This window comes from Pseudophryne corroboree, chromosome 6 (genome assembly GCF_028390025.1).
Source record: "Pseudophryne corroboree isolate aPseCor3 chromosome 6, aPseCor3.hap2, whole genome shotgun sequence".
Lineage (NCBI taxonomy): Eukaryota > Metazoa > Chordata > Amphibia > Anura > Myobatrachidae > Pseudophryne > Pseudophryne corroboree.
Genome location: NC_086449.1, coordinates 826,135,772 through 826,153,664, shown reverse-complemented (window position 1 = coordinate 826,153,664; position 17,893 = coordinate 826,135,772).

Below are 17,893 nucleotides of genomic sequence, written 5' to 3'. Positions count from 1 at the left end.
AACACATAGCACTATTTAAGAAAGAAAAACTCAGTGTATAACATAGGTAGCAAGTAAATTTACGACCACTCGGGACGAGACTTCTCATTCAGGGAGGCTTTGAAGGACGTGGACCAGGAGTGGCTCCCCGCATCCGCGGGGAACGAACTTGCTGCCACGCATCGTCTGGAGGGAGCACAACAGGCAAGTCCGGTAGGTGGTGAAAAGCGTCCCAATCTGGTAACGGAACCGGAGAGATTCCCAAGATCGTGAAGAAGGCCTGTAAATCCGAAGGTCTAGAGAGACTTGCGACTTTGCCACCATGAGAAACCTGGAGGGAGAAAGGGAAGCCCCATCTGTATTTCAGCTCGAGTTTCCTGAGAGAGTCTGTAAGAGGTTTCAAGGCTCGACGTTGTTGTAAGGTCGACCAGGCAAGGTCAGGAAATATCTGAATCTTGTCGCCTTGAAAGACAATGCTGTCCAGCTGACGGGCCGACCTCATTATTTCCTCTTTTTGGACATAATAATGGAGCCTGCAAATCACGTCTCGTGGTCTGTCGGAGGGTAAGCCACGAGGACGGAGGGCTCTGTGAGCTCTATCGAATATAATGTCCTTGTTCGGATCCAGGTCAATAAGTTCTCCAAATATCGTAGATAAGGCGGCTATCAGGTCCGCCTGTTGGACACTCTCAGGTAGGCCCCTGACTCTAATATTATTTCGCCGGCCGCGATTATCCATATCCTCAATACGTGATTTTAAAAAGGAGATATCGTCCCGTTGGTGAGATAGCACTTCCCGAAATTTAGTCAGAGAATCTACAGTGGATGATTCATGGCGTTCCAGGACATCAACTCTAGTCGCGATTTGGGACATATCTTGTCGGAGCGCTGTCACTTCCTGAGTGATGGTGGAAAGTAGGCGAGTCTCCAAGGCTGAGAAATCTTGTTTCGTGGGTAGTGTCCTTACATGAGACAATATCTCGCTTATCTCCGCAGACAGAGAGAGGGCCTGCGGAGGCAACGGAGGCACAGGGGATGCCATGTCGTCCACCGGGCCGTGTAGATTCGGGGAGGACGGGACAGTAGAAGAAGCAGCGGGGGTTGAGGTTGGAGAAGTTAAGAACTGACGTAGGTCTGACGAGTGTCGGTTCGCGGGAGATGGGATCGCGTCTGGCTTGGTCTTGGCCTTTTTTTTTTTCTTTATTCCTCTCACCATGAGATCGGTCTTCAAATAAAGCAGTTTAGAATTACACTTTCACATATCCTCGGCAATGTAAAGCATGTGGGTCGTCGCCGTGCAAAAGCCCCCACGTGGCCTTAGGGTGACATCAGGCAGGCATGCACATGGCTAGGGATCCATACGTCAACTCACAGTGGCAGTACATCCGATATGGTCTGATGGAGGTGTAACTGCGGGACCCTAGGCCATTGAGCAGGGAACCGGCTGACGCAGACACCTGAATGGATGGATGGATGGGGGGGGCACTTTGACAGAGGTTATATTGCACAAAGGCCTGTATGGCCCAGCCTTATATGTATCTCTCCCCTCTCCTTCACTTAGGCACCGCAGGGTATTGGCCAAGGGACCGTAATCTCACTTAGTGGCCCAGCAGGAGTGAGACCGTCAGTACCTTTAAGTGAATCCAAGATGGCCGCCGGGCGCCCGCCGGCGCTGTCCCGCGCGTCGTGTTGCAGGGTCCCCGCCGGGCAGGTATGTGTTGGTAGCAGCTGGGTATAAGGAGATACGTCTAGTCGCGGTCAGCGGCTAGCGGCAGCAGAAAGGACGGAGCTCCGGAGGAGGTCCGCGGCTCGTGCAGCGGGTCCCGGAGCCGTCCCCGGCCTAAAGCCAAACTCGAGGCCCCGGCTTCCCCGAGCCCCGTAGGCCGCAACCCGCAGGAGCAGTTAAAACTGCTCCCCGATTCCGCGGCACTTCAGGGGGGCCAGTAGGGGGTATAAGAAGGGTAGTAGAGGAAGTGGGGTAATCGAGGAGGTGTAGGAGGGAGAGAAATGTATGTTTTGAGCTGCGGATCCCGGGAGCTCTCACAAAACACGGCTGCCTCCTTCAGCATCCAGACCACGCCCCCCGCACATGGAAGTTTTGCCTTATAAGGGTGAGGAACTGTTTGGGGACGGTCTCTCGGACCTCGTGTCCACAGCAACAGCTGGGAAGTCGACTTTTTTACCTCAGGTTCCCGCACAGCCTAAGAAAGCACCGTATTATCAAGTACAGTCCTTTCGGCCTCAGAAAGGCAAGCGGGTCAGAGGCGTGTCCTTTCTGCCCAGAGGCAGGGGTAGAGGGAAAAAGCTGCACCAGACAGCCAGTTCCCAGGAACAAATATCCTCCCCTGCTTCCACTAAGTCCACCGCATGACGCTGGGGCTCCACAGGTGGAGCCAGGTGCGGTGGGGGCCCGTCTCCGGAACTTCAGCGACCAGTGGGTTCGCTCACGGGTGGATCTCTGGGTTCTACAGGTATCTCAGGGATACAAGATGGAGTTCGAGACGTCTCCCCCACGCCGTTACCTCAAATCAGCCTTGCCAGCTACTCCCAAGGAAAGGGAGGTAGTACTGGCGGCAATTCACAAGCTGTACCTCCAGCAGGTGATAATCAAAGTTCCTCTCCTTCCACAGGGACGAGGTTACTATTCCACAATGTTTGTGATACCGAAACCAGACGGTTTGGTGAGACCCATTCTAAATTTGAAATCCTTGAACACTTATATAAAAGGAAGTTCAAGTTCAAAATAGAATCGCTCAGGGCGGTTATTGCAAGCCTGGAAGAGGGGGATTTTATGGTGTCACTGGACATCATGGAGGCTTACCTAAATGTCCCCATTTACCCACCTCACCAGGAGTACCTCAAGGTTGTGGTACAGAACTGCCATTACCAATTCCAGACGTTGCCGTTTGGTCTGTCCACGGCACCGAGGGTGTGTACCAAGGTAATGGCCGAAATGATGATACTCCTTCGAAAGAAGGGAGTTATAATTATCCCGTACTTGGACGATCTCCTTATAAAGGCGAGGTCCAAGGAGCAGTTGTTGATCGGTGTAGCACTATCTCAGGAAGTGTTACAACAGCACGGCTGGATTCTGAATATCCCAAAGTCGCAGCTGATTCCTACGACGCGTCTGCTGATATTGGGCATGTTTCTGGACACAGAACAGAAGAAGGTGTTTCTCCCGGAGGAGAAGGCCAAGGAGTTGTCATCTCTGGTCAGAGACCTCCTGAAACCAAAACAGGTGTCGGTGCATCATTGCACGCGAGTCCTGAGAAAGATGGTAGCTTCTTACGAAGCAATTCCCTTCGGCAGGTTCCATGCAAGGAACTTTCAGTGGGACCTGTTAGTCAAGTGAGGATCGCATCTTCAGATGCATCGGCTGATCACCCTGTCCCCGAGGGCCAGGGTGTCTCTGCTGTGGTGGCTGCAGAGTGCTCATCTTCTCGAGGGCCGCAGATTCGGCATTCAGGACTGGGTACTGGTGACCACGGATGCAAGCCTCCGAGGTTGGGGAGCAGTCACTCAGGGAAGAAACTTCCAAGGACAATGGTCGAGTCAGGAGACTTTCCTACACACAAATATTCTGGACCTAGGGGCCATTTACAATGCCCTAAGTCAAGCAGAACCCCTGCTTCAAAACCAGCTGGTGCTGATTCCGTCAGACAACATCACGGCTGTCGCCCATGTAAACCGACAAGGCGGCACAAGAAGCAGGATGGTGTTGGCAGAAGCCACAAGGATTCTCCGATGGGCGGAGAATCACGTGCTAACACTGTCAGCAGTGTTCATTCCGTGTGTGGAAAACTAGGAAGCAGACTTCCTCAGCAGGCACGACCTCCACCCGGGAGAGTGGGGACTTCATCCAGAAGTCTTCACGCAGATTGTAGACCGTTGGGAACGGCCACAGGTGGACATGATGGCGTCCCGCCTCAACAAAAAGCTAAAAAAGTATTGCGCCAGGTCAAGAGACCCTCAGGCGATAGCTGTGGACGCACTAGTGACACCGTGGGTGTACCAGTCGGTTTATGTGTTCCCTCCTCTTCCTCTCATACCAAAGGTACGGAGGATAGTAAGTAAGAAAGGAGTAAGAACTATATTCGTAGTTCCGGATGGGCCAAGAAGAACTTGGTACCCAGAACTACAAGAAATTATCTCGGAGGACCCATGGCCTCTGTCTCTCAGACAGGACCTGTTACTGCAGGGGCCCTGTCTGTTCCAAGACTTACTGCGGCTGCGTTTGAAGGCTTGGCGGTTGAACGTCGGATCCTAACGGAAAAGGGCGTTCCAGATGAAGTGATTCCTACGCTGTTAAAGGCTAGGAAAGACGCTGCCTGAAGTTCAGACGTTGTTAAGGGAGTGCTGCATATTCAGCCCCTTTTTGTGCCTCCAGTGGCACCTTGGGATCTCAACGTAGTGTTGGATTTCCTAAAATCACATTGTTTTGAGCCACTTCAGACCGTGGAGTTGAAGTATCTCACGTGGAAAGTGGTCATGCTTTTGGCCTTGGCTTCAGCTAGGCGTGTGTCAGAATGGGCGGCTTTGTCATGTAAAAGCCCTTATCTGATCTTCCATATGGACAGGGCAGAATTGAGGACTCGTACCCAATTTCTCCCTAAGGCGGTATCAGCGTTTCTTTTGAACCAACCTATTGTGGTGCCTGCGGCTACTCGGGACTTGGAGGATTCCAAGTTGCTGGACGTAGTCCGGGCCCTGAAAATCTATGTTTCCAGGACGGCTAGAGTCAGAAAAACTGACTCGCTGTTTATCCTGCATGCACCCGACAAGCTGGGTGCTCCTGCTTCTAAAAGCAGACTATTGCTCGCTGGATCTGTAGCACGATTCAATTTGCACATTCTGCGGCTGGACTGCCGCATCCTAAATCAGTCAAAGCCCATTCCACGAGGAAGGTGGGCTCTTCTTGGGCGGCTGCCCGAGGGGTCTCGGCTTTACAACTTTGCCGAGCTGCTACCTGGTCGGGGTCAAACACGTTGCAAAATTCTACAAGTTTGATACCCTGGCTGAGGAGGACCTTGAGTTTGCTCATTCGGTGCTGCAGAGTCATCCGCACTCTCCTGCCCGTTTGGGAGCTTTGGTATAATCCCCATGGTCCTTACAGAGTACCCAGCATCCACTAGGACGTCAGAGAAAATAAGAATTTACTCACCGGTAATTCTATTTCTCGTAGTCCGTAGTGGATGCTGGGAGCCCGTCTTAAGTGCGGACTTCTGCAATACTTGTATATAGTTATTGCTTAACTATAGGGTTATTGTTATGAGCCATCTGTTACTGAGGCTCAGTTGTTCATACTGTTAACTGGGTATGGTTATCACGAGTTGTACAGTGTGATTGGTGTGGCTGGTATGAGTCTTACCCTGGATTCCAAATCCTTTCCTAGTAATGTCAGCTCTTCCGGCCACAGTTTCCCTAACTGAGGTCTGGAGGAGGGGCATAGAGGGAGGAGCCAGTGCACACCAGATATAGTACCTAATCTTTCTTTTAAGAGTGCCCAGTCTCCTGCGGAGCCCGTCTATTCCCCATGGTCCTTACGGAGTACCCAGCATCCACTACGGACTACGAGAAATAGAATTACCGGTGAGTAAATTCTTATTTTCGGCTCATTCAGTGTGCTAGAATGTGAATTTCGGCTCATTCAGTGTGCTACAATGTGAATTTCGGCTCATTCAGTGTGCTACAATGTGAATTTCGGCTCATTCAGTGTGCTACAATGTGAATTTCGGATCATTCAGTGTGCTACAATGTGAATTTCGGCTCATTCAGTGTGCTGCAATGTGAATTTCGGCTCATTCAGTGTGCTACAATGTGAATTTCGGCTCATTCAGTGTGCTGCAATGTGAATTTCGGCTCATTCAGTGTGCTACATTGTGAATTTCGGCTAATTCAGTGTGCTACAATGTGAATTTCGGCTCATTCAGTGTGCTACAATGTGAATTTCGGCTCATTCAGTGTGCTACAATGTGAATTTCGGCTCATTCAGTGCGCTACAATGTGAATTTCGGCTCATTCAGTGCGCTACAATGTGAATTTCGGCTCATTCAGTGTGCTACAATGTGAATTTCAGCTCATTCAGTGTGGTATATTGTGAATTTCGGCTCATTCAGTGTGCTACAATGTGAATGTCGGCTCATTCAGTGTGCTACAATGTGAATGTCAGCTCATTCAGTGTGCTACAATGTGAATGTCGGCTCATTCAGTGTGCTACAATGTGAATTTGGGCTCATTCAATGTGCTACAATGTGAATTTGGGCTCATTCAGTGTGCTACAATGTGAATTTGGGCTCATTCAGTGTGCTACAATGTGAATTTGGGCTCATTCAGTGTGCTACAATGTGAATTTGGGCTCATTCAATGTGCTACAATGTGAATTCCGGCTCATTCAGTGTGCTACAATGTGAATTCCGGCTCATTCAGTGTGCTACAATGTGAATTTCGGCTCATTCAGTGTGCTACAATGTGAATTTCGGCTCATTCAGTGTGCTACAATGTGAATTTCGGCTCATTCAGTGTGCTACAATGTGAATTTCGGATCATTCAGGGGTATATTTACTAACATTCGTAATTTTCGGAAAAAGGTCAAAGTTCAATCACGAATGACATCGAAAGTGTAAAACTGCAACTTTTTGAATTTATTACGCCTAATTTACTAAGCTGTCGTATTCGGATTTTTCATTTGTTCCGATGTCGATGTCATTCGTGTTTTTTTCCCGTTTTTTACGGCAGTGATTAGCAAAACACTGCCGACTTTATCACAATGAATCTCGGCCGGATCTGTGTGATCCGTGCTGGGGTTCATTTTTTTTTTTTTTTTTAAATAAACACTGTAAAACGGAAAAAAAAAATGCGTGGGGTTCCCCCTCCTAAGCATAACCAGCCTCGGGCTCTTTGAGCCGACCCTGGTTGCAGAAATATGGGGAAAAAAATGACAGGGGTTCCCCCATATTTAAGCAACCAGCATCGGGCTCTGCGCCTGGTCCTGGTTCCAAAAATACGGGGGACAAAAAGAGTAGGGGTCCCCCGTATTTCTAAAACCAGCACCGGGCTCCACTAGCTGGACAGATAATGCCACAGCCGGGGGTCACTTTTATATAGTGCCCTGCGGCCGTGGCATCAAAAATCCAACTAGTCACCCCTGGCCGGGGTACCCTGGGGGAGTGGGGACCCCTTCAATCAAGGGGTCCCCCCCCCAGCCACCCAAGGGCCAGGGGTGAAGCCCGAGGCTGTCCCCCCCATCCAATTGGCTGCGGATGGGGGGCTGATAGTAGCAGTACTACAAGGCCCAGCAAGCCTCCCCCGCATGCTGGTACTTGGAGAACCACAAGTACCAGCATGCGGCGGAAAAACGGGCCCGCTGGTACCTGTAGTACTACTACTAAAAAAATACCCAAAAAAAGACAATACACACACACCTTGAAAGTAAAGTTTTATTACATGCATCCACACAAACATACATACATACTTACCTTATGTTCACACGAGGGTCGGTCCTCTTCTCCAGTAGAATCCATGGGGTACCTGTTGAATAAATTCTACTCACCAGATCCAGGGTACCAGGCTCCTCGGATAATCCTTTTGTAATCCACGTACTTGATTAAAATAAAAAAAACGGAGAGCCGAGCCACGCACTGAAAGGGGACCCATGTTTTCACATGGGTCCCCTTTCCCCGAATGCCAGAAACCCACTCTGACTGATGTCTAAGTGGGTTTCTTCAGCCAATCAGGGAGCGCCACGTTGTAGCACCCTCCTGATCGGCTGTGTGCTCCTGTACTGTCTGACAGGCGGCACACGGCAGTGTTACAATGTAGCGCCTATGCGCTCCATTGTAACCAATGGTGGGAACTTTGTAGTCAGCGGTTGACCGAAAGTGACCTCACCGCTGACCACAAGGTTCCCACCATTGATTGAAGGGGTCCCCACTCCCCCAGGGTACCCCGGCCAGGGGTGACTAGTTGGATTTTTGATGCCACGGCCGCATGGCACTATATAAAAGTGACCCCCGGCTGTGGCATTATCTGTCCAGCTAGTGGAGCCCGGTGCTGGTTTTAGAAATACGGGGGACCCCTACTCTTTTTGTCCCCCGTATTTTTGGAACCAGGACCAGGCGCAGAGCCCGATGCTGGTTGCTTAAATATGGGGGAACCCCTGTCAATTTTTTCCCCATATTTCTGCAACCAGGATCGGCTCAAAGAGCCCGAGGCTGGTTATGCTTAGGAGGGGGGACCCCACGCAATTTTTTTTTAAGAAAATAACCACTTTCCCACCCCTTCCCACTGATATACATGCACGGATCTCATGGATCCCTGCATGCCTATACAATCACGGATTAAAAAAGCAGGTCTGTTTTTTTTAGCACTTTTTTACGAGTTGTAATTTTTCACGGCAGTGTTTGTTTGTTTTTTGCTTTGCACTTCTTAGTAAATGACCGAGATTCATACTTAAACAGCCGCGTTTTGACCGATGGTGTATTCATTCGTAATTTTTTTCTTGGACTTCCAAAAAATTACGAATGCCCTCATCACTGCCGTGATTATTGCTTAGTAAATTACCGAGATGACACTTTGATGAAAAAACGGCATCTCGGTCAAAATCGGGACCTTAGTAAATATACCCCAGTGTGCTACAATGTGAGTTTCGGATCCTTCAGTGTGCTACAATGTGAATGTCAGCTCATTCAGGCCCTCATTCCGAGTTGTTTGCTCGTTGCCGAATTTCTCTATATTGCGATTAGTCGCTTACTGCGCATGCGCAATGTTCGCAGAGCGCATGCGCTTAGTTATTTTACTCAAAAGTTAGGTATTTTACTCACGGCATTACGAGGAATTTTCTTCGTTCTGGTGATAGGAGTGTGATTGACAGGAAGTGGGTGTTTCTGGGCGGAAACTGGCCCTTTTATGGGTGTGTGTGAAAAAACGCTGCCGTTTCTGGGAAAAACGCGGGAGTGTCTGAAGAAACGGGGGAGTGCCTGACGTCAAACCAGGGGGAGTTTGTGACGTCAAACCAGGAACGAAACTGACTGAACTGATCGCAGTGTAGGAGTAAGTGTCGAGCTACTCGGAAACTGCTAAGAAATTTCTATTCGCAATTTTGCGAATATTTCGTTTGCAATTCTGCTAAAGCTAAGATACACTCCCAGTAGGCGGCGGCCTAGCGTGTGCAATGCTGCTAAAAGCAGCTAGCGAGCGAACAACTCGGAATGAGGGCCCCAGTGTGCTACAATGTGAATTTCGGCTCATTCAGTGTGCTACAATGTGTGTGTGTGTGTGTGTGTGTGTGTGTGTGTATATATATATATATATATATATATATATATATATAATATAATATAATATGTGCCTCCCCAGCCAATGACCTCACCGCACATCACTGAACATGTGTACCCTCGTGTCAGGGACAGAGGGGTCCTCTGTGATATGCAAAACATCTTTTATTGCAATAATCATATAATGTATACTCTTGGCCACCCTTGGGTGTAACCTTGCATCATCATAGTCGACACTGGAGTCGGAATCCGTGTCGGTATCAGTGTCTGCTATCTGGGAAAGGGGACGTTTATGAGACCCCGAAGGGCCTTGTGACACAGTCAAAGCCATGGATTGACTCCCTGCATTTTCCCTGGACTCTGCTTTGTCCAATCTTTTATGTAATAAGGTCACATTTGCATTTAACACATTCTACATATCCAACCAATCAGGAGTCGGCGGTGCCGACGGAGACACCACAATCATCTGCTCTGCCTCCTCCCTAGACGAGACTTCCGCTTCAGTCATGCCGACACACATGTACTGACACCCCCACACACACTGGGATATACGTATATGGGGACAGCACCCCAATAAGGCCCTTTGGAGAGACAGAGAGGGAGTATACCAGCACACACCCAGCGCCACTGGACACTGGAAACAATATATATCCATTGTAGAAGAGCCGCACTCACATGTCGTTAATAATCACAGTTGCTGGGGTGCAAAATCCAGGAACAGGTCCTATCAGAACAAAGTTCCACGATACATGTGCACAAATAAGGATGCACTCACCAGACTTCTCCAGGGTGAAATTGATAGATTTTAATCCAGACAGCACATACTCACAAATCTCCCTGAGATGGCAACCTGGTAATCTGGTCTTGACAAAGGCTCTGTTGTGAGCCGAAACGTTGACCTTCTGTTTGTGAGTATGTGCTGTCTGGATTAAAATCTATCAATTTCACCCTGGAGAAGTCTGATGAGTGCATCCTTAATTGTGCACATATATATATATATATATATATATATATATATATATATATACACACACTTTTTTGCGCCAAATCAATGTGCCCCCCCTCGTTTTTGCCCTCTGTTGCTTGGTTCAGCAGGGGAGAGTCCGGGAGCAGCTTCTCTGCAGCTTGCTGTGGAGAAAATGGTGCTGGTTAGTGCTGGAGGATCAAGCCCCGCCCCCTCGACGGCGGGCTTCGGTCCCGTTCAATTTTTTTATACTGGCGGGGTTTTTATAATATACTGCCTCCGCAGTATCTGATAATGGTGCCAGTGTTATTTGAGGTAAGATCTGAAGTCTTCTACCTCCTGTGAAGTCTTCTTTCTTCTTATACTCACCCGGCTTCTATCTTACGGCTCTGTGAGGAGGACGGCGGCGCGGCTCCGGGATGAACAGCGAGGACGACACCTGTGTTCCGACCCTCTGGAGCTAATGGTGTCCAGTACCCTTTGAAGCAGAACCTATCATTTAAGTAGGTCTGCTTCTCTCCCCTCAGTCCCACGATGCAGGGAGCCTGTTGCCAGCAGTGCTCCCTGAAAATAAAAAACCTATCAAAAGTCTTTTCAGAGAAACTTAGTAGAGCTCCCCTGCAGTGCATCCAGTCTCCTCTGGGCACAGGATCTAACTGAGGTCTGGAGGAGGGGCATAGAGGGAGGAGCCAGTGGACACCCATTCTAAAGTCTTTAGAGTGCCCATGTCTCCTGCGGAGCCGTCTATACTCCATGGTCCTTACGGAGTCCCCAGCATCCTCTAGGACGTAAGAGAAATACAGAGGGGTTAAGGCAGTACAGGACAGTATAAATAAGAATTTACTCACCGGTAATTCTATTTCTCGTAGTCCGTAGTGGATGCTGGGTACTCCGTAAGGACCATGGGGAATAGACGGGCTCCGCAGGAAACTGGGCACTCTTAAAAGAAAGATTAGGTACTATATCTGGTGTGCACTGGCTCCTCCCTCTATGCCCCTCCTCCAGACCTCAGTTAGGGAAACTGTGCCCGGAAGAGCTGACATTACTAGGAAAGGATTTGGAATCCAGGGTAAGACTCATACCAGCCACACCAATCACACCGTACAACTTGTGATAACTATACCCAGTTAACAGTATGAACAACAGCTGAGCCTCATTCAACAGATGGCTCAGAACAATAACCCTATAGTTAAGCAATAACTATATACAAGTATTGCAGAAGTCCGCACTTGGGACGGGCTCCCAGCATCCACTACGGACTACGAGAAATAGAATTACCGGTGAGTAAATTCTTATTTTCTCTGACGTCCTAGTGGATGCTGGGTACTCCGTAAGGACCATGGGGATTATACCAAAGCTCCCAAACGGGCGGGAGAGTGCGGATGACTCTGCAGCACCGAATGAGCAAACTCAAGGTCCTCCTCAGCCAGGGTATCAAACTTGTAGAATTTTGCAAACGTGTTTGATCCCGACCAGGTAGCAGCTCGGCAAAGTTGTAAAGCCGAGACCCCTCGGGCAGCCGCCCAAGAAGAGCCCACCTTCCTCGTGGAATGGGCTTTTACTGATTTAGGATGCGGCAGTCCAGCCGCAGAATGTGCAAGTTGAATCGTGCTACAGATCCAGAATAGTCTGCTTAGAAGCAGGAGCACCCAGCTTGTTGGGTGCATGCAGGATAAACAGCGAGTCGGTTTTTCTGACTCTAGCCGTCCTGGAAACATAGATTTTCAGGGCCCGGACTACGTCCAGCAACTTGGAATCCTCCAAGTCCCGAGTAGCCGCAGGCACCACAATAGGTTGGTTCAAATGAAACGCTGATGCCACCTTAGGGAGAAATTGGGGACGAGTCCTCAATTCTGCCCTGTCCATATGGAAGATCAGATAAGGGCTTTTACATGACAAAGCCGCCAATTCTGACACACGCCTAGCCGAAGCCAAGGCCAAAAGCATGACCACTTTCCACGTGAGATACTTCAATTCCACGGTCTTAAGTGGCTCAAACCAATGTGATTTTAGGAAATCCAACACTACGTTGAGATCCCAAGGTGCCACTGGAGGCACAAAAGGGGGCTGAATATGCAGCACTCCCTTAACAAACGTCTGAACTTCAGGCAGTGAAGCCAGTTCTTTTTGAAAGAAAATAGACAGGGCCGAAATCTGGACTTTTATGGATCCCAATTTTAGGCCCATAGTCACTCCTGACTGTAGGAAGTGCAGAAATCGACCCAGCTGAAATTCTTCTGTTGGGGCCTTCATGGCCTCACACCAAGCAACATATTTTCGCCATATGCGGTGATAATGTTTTCCTGTCACATCCTTCCTAGCTTTTATCAGCGTAGGAATGACTTCAACCGGAATGCCCTTTTCCATCAGGATCCGGCATTCAACAGCCATGCCGTCAAACGCAGCCGCGGTAAGTCTTGGAACAGACAGGGCCCCTGCTGTAGCAGGTTCTGTCGGAGCGGCAGAGGCCAAGGGTCCTCTGAGATCATTTCTTGTAGTTCCGGGTACCAAGTTCTTCTTGGCCAATCCGGAACGATGATTATAGTTCTTACTCCTCTCTTTCTTATTATCCTCAGTACCTTTGGTATGAGAGGAAGAGGAGGGAACACATAAACCGACTGGTACACCCACGGTGTCACTAGAGCGTCCACAGCTATCGCCTGAGGGTCCCTTGACCTGGCGCAATATCTTTTTAGCTTTTTGTTGAGGCGGGACGCCATCATGTCCACCTGTGGCCTTTCCCAACGATTTACAATCAGCTGGAAGACTTCTGGATGAAGTCCCCACTCTCCCGGGTGGAGGTCGTGCCTGCTGAGGAAGTCTGCTTCCCAGTTGTCCACTTCCGGAATGAACACTGCTGACAGTGCTATCACGTGATTCTCCGCCCATCGGAGAATCCTTGTGGCTTCTGCCATTGCCATCCTGCTTCTTGTGCCGCCCTGTCGGTTTACATGGGCGACCGCCGTGATGTCTGACTGAATCAGCACCGGCTGGTTTTGAAGTAGGGGTTTTGCTTGACTTAGGGCATTGTAAATGGCCCTTAGTTCCAGAATATTTATGTGTAGGGAAGTCTCCTGACTCGACCATTGTCCTTGGAAGTTTCTTCCCTGAGTGACTGCCCCCCAACCTCGGAGGCTTGCATCCGTGGTCACCAGGACCCAGTCCTGAATGCTGAATCTGCGGCCCTCGAGAAGATGAGCACTCTGCAGCCACCACAGCAGAGACACCCTGGCCCTCGGGGACAGGGTGATCAACCGATGCATCTGAAGATGCGATCCGGACCACTTGTCTAACAGATCCCACTGAAAGATCCTTGCATGGAACCTGCTGAAGGGAATTGCTTCGTAAGAAGCTACCATCTTTCCCAGGACTCGCGTGCAGTGATGCACCGACACCTGTTTTGGTTTCAGGAGGTCTCTGACCAGAGATGACAACTCCTAGGCCTTCTCCTCCGGGAGAAACACCTTCTTCTGTTCTGTGTCCAGAATCATACCCAAGAACAGCAGACGCGTCGTAGGAACCAGCTGCGACTTTGGGATATTCAGAATCCAGCCGTGCTGTTGTAGCACTTCCTGAGATAGTGCTACTCCGACCAACAACTGCTCCTTGGACCTCGCCTTTATAAGGAGATCGTCCAAGTACGGGATAATTATAACTCCCTTCTTTCGAAGAAGTATCATCATTTCGGCCATTACCTTGGTAAATACCCTCGGTGCCGTGGACAGACCAAACGGCAACGTCTGGAATTGGTAATGGCAGTCCTGTACCACAAATCGGAGGTACTCCTGGTGAGGTGGGTAAATGGGGACATGTAGGTAAGCATCCTTGATGTCTAGTGATACCATAAAATCCCCCTCTTCCAGGCTTGCAATAACCGCCCTGAGCGATTCCATTTTGAACTTGAACTTCCTTATATAAGTGTTCAAGGATTTCAAATTTAGAATGGGTCTCACCGAACCGTCTGGTTTCGGTACCACAAACATTGTGGAATAGTAACCCCGTCCCTGTTGAAGGAGGGGAACTTTGATTATCACCTGCTGGAGGTACAGCTTGTGAATTGCCGCCAGTACTACCTCCCTTTCCTTGGGAGTAGCTGGCAAGGCTGATTTGAGGTAACGGCGAGGGGGAGACGTCTCGAACTCCAGCTTGTATCCCTGAGATACCTTGTAGAACCCAGAGATCCACCTGTGAGCGAACCCACTGGTCGCTGAAGTTCCAGAGATGGGCCCCCGCCGCACCTGGCTCCACCTGTGAAGCCCCAGCGTCATAAGGTGGACTTAGTGGAAGCAGGGAGGATTTTTGTTCCTGGGAACTGGCTGACTGGTGCAGCTTTTTCCCTCTACCCCTGCCTCTGGGCAGAAAGGACGCGCCTCTGACCCGCTTGCCTTTCTGGGGCCGAAAGGACTGTACTTGATAATACGGTGCTTTCTTAGGCTGTGAGGGAACCTGAGCTAAAAAAGTCGACTTCCCAGCTGTTGCTGTGGACACGAGGTCCGAGAGACCGTCCCCAAACAATTCCTCACCCTTATAAGGCAAAACTTCCATGTGCCTTTTAGAATCAGCATCACCTGTCCACTGCCGAGTCCATAATACTCTCCTGGCAGAAATGGACATTGCATTAATTCTAGATGCCAGCCGGCAAATGTCCCTCTGTGCATCCCTCATATATAAGACTACGTCTTTAATATGCTCTATGGTTAGCAAAATAGTATCCCTGTCAAGGGAATCAATGTTATCTGACAGGGAATCAGACCATGCTGCTGCAGCACTACACATCCATGCTGAAGCAATAGCAGGTCTTAGTATAGTACCTGAGTGTGTATACACAGACTTCAGGATAGCCTCCTGCTTTCTATCTGCAGGTTCCTTTAAGGCGGCCGTATCCTGAGACGGCAGTGCCACCTTTTTTGATAAGCGTGTGAGCGCCTTGTCCACCCTAGGGGATGTCTCCCAGCGTAACCTATCCGTTGGCGGGAAAGGGTACGCCATTAGTAACCGCTTAGAAATCACTAATTTCTTATCTGGGGAACACCACGCTTCCTCACACAATTCATTTAACTCATCAGATGGGGGAAAAGTCACTGGCTGCTTTTTCTCCCCAAACATAATACCCTTTTTTGTGGTAACCGGGTTAATGTCAGAAATGTGCAACACATTTTTCATTGCCGTAATCATGCATCGGATGGCCCTTGTATATTGTACATTTGTCTCATCCTCGTCGACACTGGAGTCAGACTCCGTGTCGACATCTGTGTCTGCCATCTGAGGTAGCGGGCGTTTTTGAGCCCCTGATGGCCTCTGAGACGCTTGGGCAGGCGCGGGCTGAGATGCCGGCTGTCCCAAAGCTGTCACGTCATCGAACCTTTTATGCAAGGAGTTGATACTGTCGGTTAATACCTTCCACATATCCATCCACTCTGGTGCCGGTCCCGCAGGGGGCGACATCACACTTATCGGCTCCTGCTCCGCCTCCACGTAAGCGTCCTCATCAAACATGTCGACACAGCCGTACCGACACACCGCACACACACACAGGGAATGCTCTGACTGAGGACAGGACCCCACAAAGTCCTTTGGGGAGACAGAAAGAGAGTATGCCAGCACACACCAGAGCGCTATATAACAGAGGGATTTACACTAGTACAAAGTGAATTTTCCCCCAATAGCTGCTTATTATCACAATTGCGCCTAAATTTATGTGCCCCCCCTCTCTTTTTTACCCTTTCCGTAGTGTATACTGCAGTGGAGAGCCTGGGGAGCGTCCTTCCAGCGGAGCTGTGAAGAGAAAATGGCGCTGGCTGTGCTGAGGAAGATAGCCCCGCCCCTTCAGCGGCGGGCTTCTCCCGCTTTTTTAATAATATTTATGGCGGGGGATTAGGCACATATACAGTTTAGAACTGTATTATGTGCATTTTGCCAAGTAAGGTATACAAATTGCAGCCCAGGGCGTCCCCCCCCCCCCCCCCCAGCGCCCTGCACCCACCAGTGACCGGAGCGTGTGGTGTGCTGTGGGAGCAATGGCGCACAGCTGCAGTGCTGTGCGCTACCTTATTGAAGACCGTAGTCTTCAGCCGCCGATTTTCTCCTGGAATCTTCCGTCTTCTGGCTCTGCAAGGGGGACGGCGGTGCGGCTCCGGGAACGGACGATCGAGGTCGGGCCCTGTGTTCGATCCCTCTGGAGATAATGGTGTCCAGTAGCCTTAGAAGCACAAGCTAGCTGCAAGCAGGTAGGTTTGCTTCTCTCCCCTAAGTCCCACGAAGCAGTGAGTCTGTTGCCAGCAGATCTCACTGAAAATAAAAAACCTAACAAATACTTTATTTTCTAGTAAGCTCAGGAGAGCCCACTAGGTGCATCCATCTCTGGCCGGGCACAGATTCTAACTGAGGTCTGGAGGAGGGGCATAGAGGGAGGAGCCAGTGCACACCAGATATAGTACCTAATCTTTCTTTTAAGAGTGCCCAGTCTCCTGCGGAGCCCGTCTATTCCCCATGGTCCTTACGGAGTACCCAGCATCCACTAGGACGTCAGAGAAATACAGAGTGGTTAGGACAGTACAGGACAGTATAATACAGAGGGGTTAGGGCAGTACAGGACAGTATAATACAGAGGGGTTAGTGAAGTACAAGACAGTATAATACAGAGGGGTTAGGGCAGTACAGGACAGTATAATACAGAGGGATTAGGGCAGTACAGGACAGTATAATACAGAAGGGTTAGGGCAGGACAGTATATTACAGAGGGGTTAGGGCAGTCAGGTCAGTATAATACAGAGGGGTTACAGCGGTACATGACAGTATAATACAGAGGGGTTAGGGCAGTACAGGACAGTATAATACAAAGGGGTTAGGGCAGCACAGGACAGTATAATACAGAGGGGTTAGGGCTGTACAGGACAGTATAATACAGAGGGGTTGGGGCAGTACAGGACAGTATAATACAGAGGGGTTAAGGCGGTACAGGACAGTATAATACAGAGGGGTTAGGGCGGTACAGGACAGTATAATACAGAGGGGTTAAGGCGATACAGGACAGTATAATACAGAGGGGTTAGGGCGGTACAGGACAGTATAGTACAGAGGGGTTAAGGCGGTACAGGACAGTATAATACAGAGGGGTTAGGGCAGTACAGTACAGTATAATACAGCATGATAAGGGCATTACAGTACAGTATAATACAGAGGGGTTAGGGCAGTACAGGACAGTATAATACAGATTGGTTAGGGCAGTACAGGACAGTATAATACAGAGTGGTTAGGGCAGTACAGGACAGTATAATAAAGAGGGGTTAGGACAGTATAATACAGTATAATACAGAGGGGTTAGGGCAGTACAGGACAGTATAATACAGAGGGGTTAGGGCAGTACAAGCAGTACAAGCAGAGCCGGCTCCAGGCCTACCAGCACCCTGAGCGAGAAAATGTAAAAGCGCCCCCCTCACTTCATATTATCAGACTATAAATATATTTTCACACCCCCTCTACGCACACAATTAGCAGCCTTACACATAAAAGCCACAGTAGTGTTCCTTACACACAATGTCTCCAGTATAGTGTCAGATAAACATAATGTGCAGTGCCAGCTAGATATGATATGCCCCCCAGCAGTGCCAGCTACACATGACATGCCCCGCAGCAGTGCCAGCTACACATGACATGCCTCGCAGCCGTGTCAGCT